Source organism: Jaculus jaculus, chromosome 1, assembly GCF_020740685.1.
Source record: "Jaculus jaculus isolate mJacJac1 chromosome 1, mJacJac1.mat.Y.cur, whole genome shotgun sequence".
Classification (NCBI taxonomy): domain Eukaryota; kingdom Metazoa; phylum Chordata; class Mammalia; order Rodentia; family Dipodidae; genus Jaculus; species Jaculus jaculus.
In genome coordinates, this window is record NC_059102.1 from 305,527,564 (window position 1) to 305,542,957 (window position 15,394).

General features: G+C 41.3%; 1 pseudogene; it reads left to right on the forward strand.

The window, feature by feature from the left end:
* Window positions 1–2,956: 2,956 nt before the first annotated feature.
* Window positions 2,957–4,640, forward strand: LOC101593700 (annotated as a pseudogene).
* Window positions 4,641–15,394: the final 10,754 nt, after the last annotated feature.

Sequence of the window (15,394 nt, forward strand, 5' to 3'; positions counted from 1 at the left end):
TAAAACCAATAAAACAAAAACAAGGAGCTGGGCATCGTGGCCTACACCTTTAATCCCAGCACTCGAGAGGCAGAGGCCTCCCTGAGACTAGTGAATTCCAGGTCAGCCTGAGCTAGAGTGAGACCCTACCTCGAAAAACCAAAAAAAAGGAGGGGGGGCTAGAGAGATGGTTTAGCAGTTAAGGTGTTTGCCTGTGAAGCCTAAGGACCCATGTTCAACTCTCTAGATCCCACTTTGGCCAGACGCACAAAGGTGAAGCAAGATCAAGGTCACACATGCTCACTAGGTGGCTTAAGCATCTGGACTTTGATTGCAATGGCTGCAATTCTCTCTCTCTCTCTCTCTCTCTTTTTTTATTTGCATTTTCCATGTCTCTCTCTTCTTTTGAGGTAGGGTTTCACTCTAGTCAGGCTGACCTGGAATTCACTATGTAGTCTCAGGGTGACCTCAAACTCATGGTGATCCGCCTACCTCTGCCTCCCAAGTGCTGGGATTAAAGACGTGCACCACTATGCCCAACCTCTCTCTGTGTGTCTCTTTGAAAACAAAAACAAAAAATAAAACCAAGCCTGAAAATCCCAGATTCCAAAATGTCTGATAAATTGAATTTATATCATATCCCATCAGTCATAGGAGCCTATGGATAGGATTTATTTGGGATATTATGTAGGCTAGGTAAAATTTATGCATTGTATTGATATCACAAGTAAATTATAGTTTAGTGTGTATTATTTCTTAATCTTAATTCTTTTCAATGTGTGTTGAGTTTGAACTACGTGTTAGGCACTGTGTTAACTGCAGGAGTATAAATGGTTGCTGTTTGAAGCATTTATTTAGCTGAAATGTAGAGAATCTTTGCCTACACATGGGAGCAACTCCATAGGAGGCCCTGGTGATGGTGTAAGCACTACTCACAGGGGTGTGAATGCTGCAGTCTGGATGGAGAAAAGCAAGCAGAGACAGCTTCCTCAAGTTGATTTTATTCACAGAAACTTCATCAGTATTATCTTAAGAAACAGGGGCATTATTCTTGCCATGGTGTGACTGCAGAAGACAATGCCCCTAGAATTCTTTTTGCACATATCAATGGGATGGCATCATTGGTCCACTTCTTAGTCTAGCTCTGTTCCTTTCTCCTCAGGCTGGTGTTGAGTTCCAGTGTACTGTAAAGCTCTACGTGTGATATTCTGTGTGCTCCCAGCAACTTCAGCCTGCAGTGCTACCACCTACCCCATTTTCTTAGACCAGAAATCTGGGAACTCACCAGACTCCACTCAGTCCTGTGTCACGAGCATCTGCATAGCTGCCCAGCTGCCAAGTCTCTGTTCTTGTCTCATTCCATGTGCCATGACTGTGTCCACATCACCATGGTCTGCCACCCAAGTCAACAACTTAGGATAGCTGCTGATTTGTCTTCCCATCTTTACCTTTATGTTTACCAAAGTGACTTTTTCTCTTGTAATTTTGTTGCTTAGTGGATTATTGAGGTATATTTAAAAGTGATTTAATCAATACAATTTAAATTTTAATTTGACATACGAGAATACTTGTAAAGTGCACGTGATCATCAAATTGATAAATATGCCCATTACTACATGTATTGCTTTTTTATTTTTAATATTTCATTTATTTATTTGCAATCAGAGAGAATGAGTATGCTATGGGTGCACCAGAGCCAACAGCCACTGCAAATGAACTCCAGATGCATGTGCCACTTTGTGTAGCTGGCTTACATGGGTACTGGGGAATTGAACCTAGGTCATTAGGCTTTGTAAGCAAGCACCTTAACTGTTAAGCCATCCTCTCCAGCCCTGTATTACTTTTTTAAAATGTGGATTATGGTGTTGTGTGTGTGGTATATGCACATGTATGTGTGGTGCTCCATGGATTTGCCTCAGGGGTCTGGAGGAGAACATTGGGTATCCCCCTCCATCATGCTCCCATCTATTTTTACTGATTCTAGATCTTTAGATTCACAAGTTCTAGCAATTCTTTGGTGTCTGCTCCCTATAGGATTGTGGTTACAGATGTGTGTGGCCATGCACAGCTGCGTTTGTGGATTCTGGAGATTCAAACTCAGATAATCTCAGGCCCCTCAGGTCCTTATGCTTGAGCAGGAAGTGCACTTAACTGCTGACTCATCCTCCAGCCTATGGATTACTTTCATTTGCTTGTGTATATATATTTGCATGCGCGCGCATGCGCATGTGTGTGGGTATGTGTGTGTGTGTACATGTATGTGTGTAGTGCCCTTGCTCCATTCACTTGCCTGCCATGGAAGGCATTTGCCTGCGGTGCCTGGAGTAGAATGTTGGGTGTCCACTCCATCACTCTTCCACCTATTCTCGTTTTGAGCCAGAGTGTTTCATGGATACTAGAGCTTACTGTTCTCTTGCTATATCATGCAATTCCCTGGCCTCTGCTTCCCTTTGCAGGACTGGGGTTACAGGTGCTCATGGTCATGCATACCTTAGCTGTTTATGTAGGATCTGGAGATCCAAACTTGCATAGTTTCATTCCCCTTCAGGCCCTCATGCTTTCATGGGAAGTACATTTAATTGCTGAGCCATCTTTTCAGCCCTCATATGCTATGTTTTAATCATAGCAGCTGTGTGGTGTGGTGGCTCATGTCTATAATCTTAGCACTTGGGAGGCTGAGGTAGGAGAATTGCAGTGAGTTCAAGGCCAACTGGGCTACAAGAGTGAGTTCCAAGTTAGCATGGACTAGAGTGAGATACCTCCCCCCCCCCTTGAAAAAAAGATATGCAAGCTAGTTGAATGTACACAATCATGTATATGTTTGTATGTATAATATATGGTTATGTACACACACATGCACACTAAGGACTTGAAAATGGAAATTCTGCTCTGTGTTCCGTGGCAGCGCTGGGCTTGGGCTGCTTCCCAGAAGGCGTCAGGAATTATTGGGCCCTCTGGAAACTGTCCTTGGACTTGGTTACCAATCTGAATTCTCTGAATCGTGGGAAAAAAAGAATAGTGGTCTGTGCTTTTCCACTCCTGAAACACCTCCACGATGTTGGGCAAGCTGGCTCCCGTGCACACCGCTGCTGTTCTTTGTTGGGCACTCCGTTCTTCCGCAGCTTCTGCCACATCTGTTGCAATTAAAAAGACAGTGCAGGGCTGGAGAGATGGCTTAGCGGTTAAGTGCTTGCCTGTGAAGCCTAAGGACCCCGGTTCGAGGCTCAGTTCCCCAGGTCCCACGTTAGTCAGATGCACAAGGGGGTGCACGCATCTGGAGTTCATTTGCAGAGGCTGGAAGCCCTGGCGCACCCATTCTCTCTCTCTCCCTCTATCTGTCTTTCTCTCTGTGTCTGTCGCTCTCAAATAAATAAATAAATAAATAAAATTTGAAAAAAAAAGACAGTGCAAGGCCTTCTGTCCTCGGATTACATCTTTGAACGGGAGTCTAAGTATGGGGCACACAATTACCATCCTTTACCTGTAGCTCTGGAGAGAGGAAAAGGTATTTATGTGTGGGATGTTGAAGGCAGACAATATTTTGACTTCCTGAGTGCCTACGGTGCTGTCAGCCAAGGGCATTGCCATCCCAAGATTGTGAATGCTCTGAAGAGCCAAGTGGACAAGTTGACCTTGACGTCCCGGGCTTTCTACAATAATGTACTTGGTGAATACGAGGAGTACATCACTAAACTTTTCAACTACCAGAAAGTTCTTCCTATGAATTCAGGAGTGGAGGCTGGAGAGACTGCTTGTAAATTTGCTTGTCGCTGGAGCTACACTATGAAAGGCATTCAGAAGTACAAAGCAAAGATTATTTTTGCAGCCGGAAACTTTTGGGGCAGAACATTGTCTGCTATCTCCAGTTCTACAGACCCAACCAGTTATGATGGGTTTGGCCCCTTTATGCCAGGCTTTGAAATCATCCCATATAATGACCTGCCTGCACTTGAGCGTGCCCTTCAGGATCCAAATGTTGCCGCCTTCATGGTGGGGAGCCAATCCAGGGTGAAGTAGGAGTTGTTGTTCCAGATCCAGGCTACCTAGTGGGAGTGTGAGAACTTTGCACCAGGCACCAGGTCCTGTTTATTGCTAATGAAATACAGATGGGATTGGCCAGAACTAGTAGATGGCTGGCTGTTGATCATGAAAATGCCAGACCTGACAGTTCTTCTTGGAAAGGCTCTTTCTGGTGGACTATACCCTGTATCAGCAGTGCTGTGTGATGATGAGATAATGCTGACCATCAAACCAGGTGAACATAGGTCAACATATGGTGGGAATCCACTAGGCTGCCGAGTGGCCATCACAGCTCTTGAGGTTTTAGAAGAAGAAAATCTTGCTGCCAATGCAGACAAAATGGGCTCCATCTTGAGAAATGAGCTCATGAAGCTGCCCTCTGATGTTGTGACTGCTGTGAGAGGAAAAGGATTGCTCAATGCCATGGTTATTAGAGAAACCAAAGATTACAATGCTTGGAAGGTGTGTCTGCGACTCCAAGATAATGGGCTTTTGGCCAAACCAACCCATGGCGATATCATCAGGCTTGTCCCTCCACTCGTGATCAAGGAGGATGAGATCTGGGAGTCTGTGGAGACCATTACCAAGACCATCTTGTCTTTCTAAGAGCAGGAACCACTCAGTGGCCCCAGGGAGCTGGCCGGAGACAGGGGGCTCTTGTGACGCCCTGCTCTGAACGGGGCACATTTCCACTTGCATGTGTCTTCAAGTACTTTCTTAGAATATATATATGTTAAGTTGCTGCATATGGAGTGACATTCATGAGCCTGCAGTTGCTTTGTAGCTCGCCTAAGAGAATGAGTGGCATTTAAGCTGGGAGAAGCGTTGCTGAGTGTGTACTCTCAGATGATATGCATCTGCCCATGTAGCCAGCCTTCCAAGCCGGTCCTTCAGTGCCATTTACAAGTGTTTGTAATTACCTTGCTGGTATAAATGTTTTGTATTTGCAAGTTATTTCTGAGATACTGCCTAAAAGAATTGCTTAAAGTCTTTTAAGTTCAGTTCAGTCTTTGTAATCATTGAGTGTTAGGATGAGAAAGAGTTGAGCATATATAAAATACAAGTTTTAAGTAAATTTTATGTTGGTCAATGCCAGAGTGTATTCTGTGGATGTCATTATTTTAAATAATTCTTCCTAAATTAAATTTTTAGTGCTCAGTTAAAAAAAAAAAAAAGAAAATAGAAATTTTTCCCCACAGAGCTAGAGAGATGGCTCAGTGATTAAAGCCCACCTGCTTGCAAAGCTTGATGGCCTTGGTTTGGTTCCTTAGTACCCCCACAAAGTGGCACATGTGTCTGGCATTCATTTGCAGTGGCAAAGGCCCTGGTGCTTCCATTCTCTCTCCTCCCTGATCCCCACTCTCCTTGCAGATAAATAAATAAATCTATTTAAAAATAAATGCTTAAAAGAGAAATTCCCTTTCCATTTGGATAATGTCTTAAAATCAGAATTCACAGAAGTCTCTTCCTTGTCTTAAATTCCTTTTATTATTTCAGTTTCCTTTGAGTAAAGGGGAAAGTATTTGCTTCTAAGGCCTGGCTTGCTTTCACAACTTCCTCCAGGGGGGCTTTGTTTTCTGCCAGACTAGACCTGAAAACCAAACTGTGCGATGCCTTTCCTCTTGGAACCAGGCCTTTGCCTGCACTCTCCCCTCTGCCTCTCTTACCTGTTCCCTCTGTTTTGCCTCTGCTTTTGTGTGTCCTGGAATTTTCTCCAGGCATAATCTTTGGTATGGATATTTATATGTGTATGTGTGTGCATGCTCATTCTGGGTATGAAACTCAGGTCCGCATGCATACAAAGCAAACGCTTTACATCACTCCACGCCCCTAATGTGAATATTTTATTTTTTCTAGGTAGCCCTATCCCAGGGTGACCTGGAATTCACTACATAGTCTCAGGGTGGCCTTAAACTCATGGCAATCCTCTTACCTCTGCCTCCCTGGTGCTGGGATTAAAGGCATGTGCCACCACGACCAACAATATTTTTTTGAATATTTTAATCTAATATAAATATTTAAATAATTGCTAATTAGTAATTATTAAATACTTCTTTTTGTCAGGATATATGCATTCTATATCTTAACCATTATAAAACTTTATTTATTTATTTTACTTTTTCAAGGTAGGGTCTCACTCTAGCCCAGGCTGACCTGGAATTCACTGTGTAAATTCAAGTTGGCTTTGAACACTCAGCCATCCTCCTACCTCTGCTTCCCAAATGCTGGGATCAAAAGTTTGTGCCACCACATCCAGCTCATTATAAAGCTCTAATTGGTGTTGTTGACCTTATTTTGTTCATAGCAAAATATTCCTTCCTTTACATAGTGCTTCTGAGAAGAGAAATTGCTGGCTTTAGTATATAGTTATTTGCTGAATCCTTGGATTTGGCTGACTCTCTTCTTTCATTGGAACTTTAGTGAGACTCCCTTGAGTCCTCTGCTTGGATAGACCTAACTTTAGGCTTCCTTCTGTATCTTTGCAAGATAAATTTGAGCAAGAATCTTGTTAACTTGGTTTAGCAACGCCCCTCCCCCCTTAATACTTGATCACTCTCACAAGCTTCTCACCTTAGCAATACTCCCTTCAGCAATACAGTTAGCCTATCTAAGTGATTAGTCATAAATCTCTTTTTCCTGGATGTTTCTTCTCAGTAAATTTCCATCCACTAACACTTCTCTTGTTTGTGAATGTCCACTGTTACTCACTGGACTGTGCTTTCTCTCCGGTAGTGCAAGACCACATTGCTCCATACTTGTGATCCTGGTCAGTCTCCAAGAAAATATGCCTCACTGTCTTTCCACGTATATGAATCGTTTCTTCAGGAGGCCAAGATAGAGAGATAGGCAAAAACTCTGAACAGGACTCCAACAACACAAGAAATATATCTACGAATTAACAAATGAGACAACATGAAATAAATAAAAAGCTTCTGCACAGCAAAAGAAACATCAGCAAGGTGAGCAGACAGCTTGGAGAATGGGAGAAAATATTTGCTAGCTATACTTCAGACAAGAGGCTAATAGCCAGAATATACAAAGAACTTAAAAACTTGAATACCCAAACCAAAAGCTTCCTGTCACTAAATGGGCTAATGAAATGGACAGACAGTTCACAAAAGAATAAACACAGATGGCCAATAAATAATTTTTAAAAGTTTTCAATATTCCTAGCCATCAACGAAATTAAATTAAAACCACTTTGAGATACCACCTTACCTCAGTCAGAGTGGCTATCAAGAAAACTGATGATAAAGCCTGGTGAGTACGCAATTGGTGGGAGTGCTAACTAGTGTAGCTATTATGGAAATCAGTATGGAAGTATCTCAAAATATTAGTAACGCTCTCACATGACCCACCTGCACTACTCCTGAGCATATCTGCTGAGAACTCCACACTCTACTACCGAGATACTTGTACGTCTATGTTTACTGCTGCTCTATTGACAACAGCTAAGCATTGAAATCAGTCTAGATGCCCATTGGCAGATGAAAAGATAATGACAATGGGGTACGTGTGAGCAGTGTGGAAACAAAACTATAAAATTTGTAGGAAAATTCGTGGACCTGGAAAGAATCAAATTGACTGAAGTGACCCAGACTCAGGAAGACCAAACTGGATGTTGTCTCTGATAGTTTGTAATATCTTTGAGTAAGTTTATGGAGGCAAACGTAGGTGAAATCTATAAAGGTAGAATAGGAGCCAAAAGGGAGTATAAAGAGATGAGCTGGAAGAAGGGTGTGGGGAGGATGAAAAGATATATGTAACATGTAAACAAAAGGTGAGAAGGTGGAGGGGAGGATATGGGAAGAGAAAGGGGATTTAGGAGGATAGGAGTTGGCAAGTAGGGCTGAGGATAGGATGGGGGGGGGGACAAGAACCAAAAAGAAAAAGCAAAACAATTTGTGGGCTGGAGAGATGGCTCAGCAGTTAAGGTGCTGCGTAAAAAGCCCAACCACTAGGGTTCAATTCCCCAGTACCCATGTAAAGCCAGATGCACAAAGCAAGGCATGCATCTGGAGTTTGTTTTCAGTGGCTGGAGGCCCTGGCATGCCCATTCTATCTGTCTGTCTGTCTCTCTTTTTAAATTACTCTCTGCTTGCAAATGAAAAAAAATAAAATAAAAAGCAATTTGTATTTGGAAATGCCAGAATGGATGTTACCTTATCTCTGTATTCCAACTAAAAGATAAAAACGTAACATTTTTTTTAAAAGAAAAAGAAAAAAAAATAAAAGGAAAAAAATGAAGAGGCCAAAGTAAGGTAAGCTTCCAGGCTCCCACGTAGAATACACAGTTTTCCTTTTTTTTAAAAAAAAGGTTTTTTTGTTTATTATTTTTTATTTATTTATTTGAGAGTGACAAACAGAGAAAGAGGCAGGTAGAGAGAGAGAGAATGGGCGCGCAAGGGCCTCCAGCCACTGCAGACAAACTCCAGATGCGTGCGCCTCCTTATGCATCTGGCTAACGTGGGTCCTGGGGAGTTGAGCCTCGAACTGGGGTCCTTAGGCTTCACAGGCAAGCGCTTAACCACTAGGCTATCTCTCCAGCCCCACAGTTTTCCTTTTTTAATAATCATTGCTGGGCTGGGGAGATGGCTCAGTAGGCTTTGCAAGTTTGAGGACCTGGTTCTGATAGTCAGTATCAATGTAAAATGGTAGGTGTGGTTAAGCACACCTGCAATCTCAACAATGGAGAGATGGAGACAGGTGGATCTCTGGTGTGCACTGGCCACTTCATCTAGCCTAACCGGCCAGCTTCAGGCTAGTGATAGGCCCTGTCTCAAAAAGAAGTGAAAGATTAACTTAGGTTGTCCTCTAGCCTCTACAGGCATGTACACACACACACATATGTGTACTCAGACACTCATGCTACCACACACACGCAAAAAACAATAATACTCATTGTGCTCACTATTAAATGTCTGTCTTCCTAATAAAATATAAGCTGTATGAAGACAGAGACCACGTGTGACTTTATCCGTGTCAGGACCTAGTGCGTCGGTGTTGAATGACAGTAGGTACATAGCGTTTGCATGGAAGTTAGTGGTGGTAGCTTGGATTATGGAATCAAAGAAAGAGTTCAAATTTTGCCAAAATATAATCTCTAGCTGACCTTTAAATCCTTAGCTTTATTTTGTTTGCCTATGAAACAGAGATAATAATACTTTGGCCCTTTATAGAATCCCCCAATGAATGAATGAAGCGATGGTTACAAAGTCCCCAGCACAGGAAGTAGTACATCCCGTTGTGCTTTGTAGCATTGGATAGAAAGGGGGAGGTATAATCCCTGTAATCATTTTATATCCTATGTTGTGCCTGGAATATGCAAAGTATAAGGTAGATAATAGCTAGTTGCTGCTTTTCAATTAAAATTCATTTTTTCCCCCCTCTGTCTTCTTTCTTTCCATACCTCCTGTCCTCTTTACTTTTCTTCCTTCCTTCTTAGACCTTGCACACTCTACTATGGTGCTTTTTACTTTGAGATAGAATCTCAAATACATTGCCCAGGATAGCCTCACTTGTGATCCTTATTGCCTTCAGCCTGTCCATCTGCTTATTAGCTGGGATGACAGGTGTTGCAGTCAGGTTCACATTGCTGGCAGAAGTCACCTGACCAAGAGCAGATTTTGGGGAAAAAAAAAAAAGGTTTACTTTGGCTTATAGACTCAAGGGGAAGTTCTATCATGGCAGGGAAAAACAATGGCATGAGCATAGGGTGGGAATCACCCCCTGGCCAATATAAGCTGGGTAACAGGAACAGGAGAGTGTGCCAAACACTGGCAAGGGGAAAATGGCCATAGTACCCATAATCCCACCTCCAACAATACATTGAGAGGCATTAATTACCAAATCTTCATCAGCTGGGAACATAGCTTTCAGAACACCTAAGTTTATGGGGGACACCTGAATCAAACTACCACATTCTGCCCCTGGCCTCCCTAAACTAATAATAATTCATAATGTAAAATGCAATGCAGTCAATCCAACTTTCAAAGTCCCCATATTTTTAAAATTAATCCTAATGATGTTCAAACACCCCCATAATCCAAAGATTTTTAACTGAGCCATAATACCAATCCCCCCCTCAGTCCCCATAATGGCATAGAATAAACACACTGCAAAAATGGCATTGGGCATAGTAAAATATTCAACCAAGCTGGGCATGGTGGCACATGCCTTTAATCCCAGCACTGGGGAGGCCGAGGTAGGAAGATCACTGTGAATTTGAGGCCATCCTGAGAGTACAAAGTGAATTCCAGGTCAGCCTGGACTAGAGTGAATCCCTACCTAAAAAACAAAACAAACAAACAAAAAAAAGAGCCAGGTGTGGTGGCACATGCCTTTAATCCTAGCCCTTAGGAGGTAGAAGTAGGAGGATCGCTATGAGCTCGAGGCCACCCTGAGACTCCAGGTCAGCCTGAGCAAGCGTACGACCCTTTGGTTTTTTGAAAAACCAAAAAAAACAACAAAAAAAAAATGTTCAACCAATACAAGACTTAAAACAAGGCAAACATCAAACTATGTAGCTCCAAGTCCAATAACTCTAGTCAGTGACAAATCTCCAAGTCTGGTAATTCTAACCAGTGACTAGTCTCTGGAAATTCCAATTCCGCCCCTCCAATTAGACTACTCACAGTCCTGGAAAACTTCATCTAGGGCCAGCAGCTCTCTTTGGCAGCTGTCTCATAGTCCCAGCATCTCCACTGGGCCTCTACTGCAAACCACAGTCCATTCTCATGGTTCCATCAGGACTCCATGCAGGCATCCAGCAAACCTGCTTCACACTGCCCATGGCCATTTCTAAAACACAAAACCAAGTTGCAAATTCAATGACCCTCTCTTTACTCCACAATACCAGGTAGGGTACCAATTTGTTAATCCAGGGGGGAATAAAGCAGACTTTGAAGAATAGGACACTTCTTGAGCATTCAGTTCCCTTCAAAAGAGTTTACATTCTCCATGTTGCCCCAGTGTGGGGCAGTTGGCCCAATCTCAAAAGTTGTAACCTCATATAATTGCTGCTGAATGGGCAGAAGTTTCAGGCCAAAGATTTCTTTCTGTACCATATCCCTCTGCTCACACCAGCCCATTTCTATGCAATGCAATCCTGCACAAATTCTTAGGACATAGGCTTAACAGTAAACCTCTCACACAAACTGCTTCTAGCTCAGTCCAAGCAAAGCTCTTTTTCACCCCCATACGCCAAACCTCACAGTCCATAGTTCTTACTGCATTCAGGCCTGAGCTTGACCAGAATAGTGCATCGAGCTGTACTTACAACACACTGCAAGGCATTTCTTAGGCCAAGATTTCAAAACTTTACACATTCCTTTTGAAAATCAGTTCTAAAAGACCAACGCCACACAGTCAGGTGTTTAACAGCAATCCCACTCCTCTGGTACCAACATTACTGTTACAGTCAGGTTTGCATTGTTGGCAGAAATCAGCTGACCAAGAGCAGCTTTTGGGGGAAAAGGTTTAGTTTGGCTTACAGACTCGAGGGGAAGCTCCATGATGGCAGGGGAAAACAATGGCATGAGCAGAGGGTGGACATCACCCCCTGGCCAACATAAGGTAGACAATAGCAACAGGAAAATGTGCCAAACATTGGCAAAACCCTCACCCAACAATATACTGCCTCCAGGAAGCACTGATTTCCAAATCTCCATTAGATGGGAATCTAGCATTTGGAACACCTAAGTTTATGGGGGACACCTGAATCAAATCACCACAATAGGTATATGCCTCTGTATCTGGCTTAATTTTTCTCATCATGTATTAATTTCATATTGGTTCAGTTTATTGTATATGAACACAAGAATATAGCCTGCCCCAATCAAATCAGAGTAGGTCTCTCTCTCTTTCTATTTACTTTTTTGTTTTTCAAGGTAATATTTCATTCTAGCTCAGGATGACCTAGAATTCACTATATAGTCTCAGGTTATCCTCTAACTCAAGGCCAATCCTCCTACCTCTGCCACCCAAGTGCTGGGATTAAAGGCATGCACCATCATGCCTGGCTAAGACCTTTTTTTTTTTTTTTTTAATTCTTTTTGGAGCCTTTGAACTCTTCCAGCTCTTCATGAAATGTATCATATTGTGAACTGTAGTCATCTGTGCTGTGGAACACCACAGCATCTCTGTGTTTTGGTTCCCATTATACTACCTTTTAAAAATAGTTTTTGTTTTATTTTTCTTTTTTAATATTTATTTTATTTACTTGAGAGAGAGACAGAGAGAGGGAGAATGGTAGTGCCAGGGTCTTCAGTCACTGTAAAAGAATTCCAGATATATGCTCCCCCTTGTGCATCTGGCTAACGTGGGTCCTGGGGAATTGAACCCGTTTCCTTTGGCTTCACAGGCAAATACCTTATCCACTGAGATATCTCTCTTGCCCCTTCTTTTCTTTTCTTTCTTTTTTTTTTGTTTTAAGACAGAGGGCTCACTTTGTCACCCAGGTTGGCCTTGAACTAATGATCCCCCTATCTTAGACTCCTGACTGCTGACATTATAGGTATGTTCTACCATATCAGTCTTATCCATCCATCTTTTATTTTCCTACTACCAACAATACCAAACATTATTCTATATTTGGGTCATTTTTTTTCTTTAGCTTCCACACATGAAAGAAAACACATGTTACTTTCCAATCTGTATCTATTTTACTTAATACTTTATTTGTTGCAAATGACAGAATTTAGTTTTTTTTTTATCTAGGAATAATATTCCATTCATGTACTTGTGAATATGTGTGTATCATATTTTCTTTATCCATTTATCTCTTGATGTGCATGCATCTAGGTAGACCTCATTTGTAAACTGTTGTGAAACTGCCTCAGCAAACATGGGAGAGCAAGAAACTCTTTGGTATGATTTCATCTCATTTGGATATATTCACAAAGGCAGCATAGCTGAGTCATATTGTAGATCTATTTTTAGTGTAGTTACTGTTAATAAAAGATAAACAAGTACATTGAGTTTTTAATAAGCTTAACTGAGCAGTGATTCATGAATCAAGCAACACCTGACCACAAATAGTTCAGTGATCCACAAAGGAGGTACAAGGGGAATGCTGTCATGAAGTGTGTTAGAGCAAGAAACATTAGCTAAAGAGAAAGAAGTTAGCTGGTAGCTGTTGGTTGGAGAAATTTCTCACCAGTTAGCCAGTGGCTTCTCAGTGGCTCAGCTTAAGTTTCCTTTTACTGTCTTCATTGAGTTGGGTTTCCATTTTCTATGCTGGGTCCCAGTTAGTTATTTGGTATCATATTGAATTCCACCAGGCATTTGTATGGCTTTGGAGTTTATGGTGATATTCTCCTTGCTTTGGAAGTCAGGGACTAAACAAAGCAAAGTGTCTTATTTCACTAATCATCTCTCAGCAGAGTAGGATTATTCCTGACTGCTCAGGGGAGACATGAGAGTAAATCAACACACAGTTGTTTCAGACACGGCTGAGCAAGCTTTCACTTGGGCCACATGATGCATGATGCAAGATGCAAGATAGTTGGAAGACACATGTGCCCATAGACCTCAGGTGTGGTTGGGCTCATTGAGTTGGTATTCTCGTTTTTTTTTTTAAGTTATTATTTGTATATTTGTGTGTGCCTCTGTGTGTGTGTATGGGTGTCCCAGGGTCTCTTACCACTACAAAGGAATGTCAGACGCTTGCACCACTTTTTGTGTCTGGCTTACGTGGGTTGCTTTGGTTTTGTACAGTCCCTGTGGAAGATGCTTGAGTCATAGGACAGAATCTATATATGTATATATTAATTAATTAACTTACTTATTTGCTTATTGGTACTAGTGATTGAACTCAGGGCCTTGCACATGCCAGGCAAGTGCTCTCTACAGCTGAGCTGTATCTCCAGCCCCTAGGACAGAGTATGTGTATTTTGTTGTTGTTTTTGTTTATTTATTTATTTGTTGAGGATTTCATGTAGCTCATGCAGAGGAAGATGACTTTGAACTCCTGATACTCCTGCCTCCACCTGCCAAGTGCTGGAATTGCAGTCATGTGCTCCCACACTTGGTTTTAGGATAGAGTATTAACATAGGACTTTCCAAGTGATTAAATAAGCTCTTCAGCAAGAAAATGGACACAGATTTTAGCTTTACATTTATTTGTTCCTCAAAATTTCCTAAAATGTTTGATTTAAAGTATTATCCCCCAGAAAAGGTAGATTAAATATATTAAACTGATGCTGAGTTAAAATATCAAGAAGAAACAAGATAACTCAAAATAACAGATATGATTAATGGTTTGATTCACAACCTATTTTTATCATCTTCTGGACTCTGAGTACACAGATTTATATGTGTAGAGCAATACAAGAAAAAAATGAGATTGAAGTTTTCAGTTTTGGAATTCTACTCTTTTTTTTTTTTTGTCTATTTTTTATTTATTTGAGAGCGACCGACACAGAGAGAAAGATAGAAGGAGAGAGAGAGAATGGGCGCACCAGGGCTTCTAGCCTCTGCAAACGAACTCCAGATGCGTGCGCCCCCTTGTGCATCTGGCTAACGTGGGACCTGGGGAATCGAGCCTCGAACCGGGGTCCTTAGGCTTCACAGGCAAGCGCTTAACCACTAAGCCATCTCTCCAGCCCTGGAATTCTACTCTTTTTAATGCGTAGCTTTATTAAAATATTATCATTTGAGAACTTGATCCATTAGTATATGAACTCATAAAATAAGTTCCTCAGGGGACCAGACATTGGCTTATTTAAGAATTTGCCCAATTTTATGGGATATTATAATATGAACATACATATATTGTTTAAAACAATCTTCATCTCTTAGATAAATAAATTACAGAAATGCTTATAGGTAAAGTGATTTGGTATCTTGATTTTGCCTTAAGATAGTCCACTATCATGGAAAATGTTAATAAAAATTAAAAAAAATGAAAAAAAAATAAAAAAAAAGATATTCCACTAAACAGCAAAAATAAAAAAAGATGGATGCATATATGTAATAAGATGGTAGAATGTTGACAATTATTAAAAGTGAGTTATGAACATATCAGAGTTTATTATAGTCTCTTATTTGGATTTTTTTCAAAGTAGGGTCTCACTCTAGCCCAGGTTGTCCTGGAATTCACTAAGTAGTCTCAGGGTGGCCTCAACTCATAGCAATCCTCCTACCTCTGCCTCCTGAATGCTGGGATTAAAGGCGTGCGTCACCATGCCTGGCTCCTCTTATTTGGATTTTTAAAATACAAAGAAAAAATGTTTGTTTTTTTTTTTTTAAACGTTTTTCTCTGTGACATACTCCACATCTTATTTTTATTTCTCATCTTTTTAGAAATTTTTCTTTTTTAAAATCTTCTGTTTTGGTCATCTCAGCCCGCTCTAACAAAATACCACAGCCTGGGTGGCTTAAACAACAGGCATCT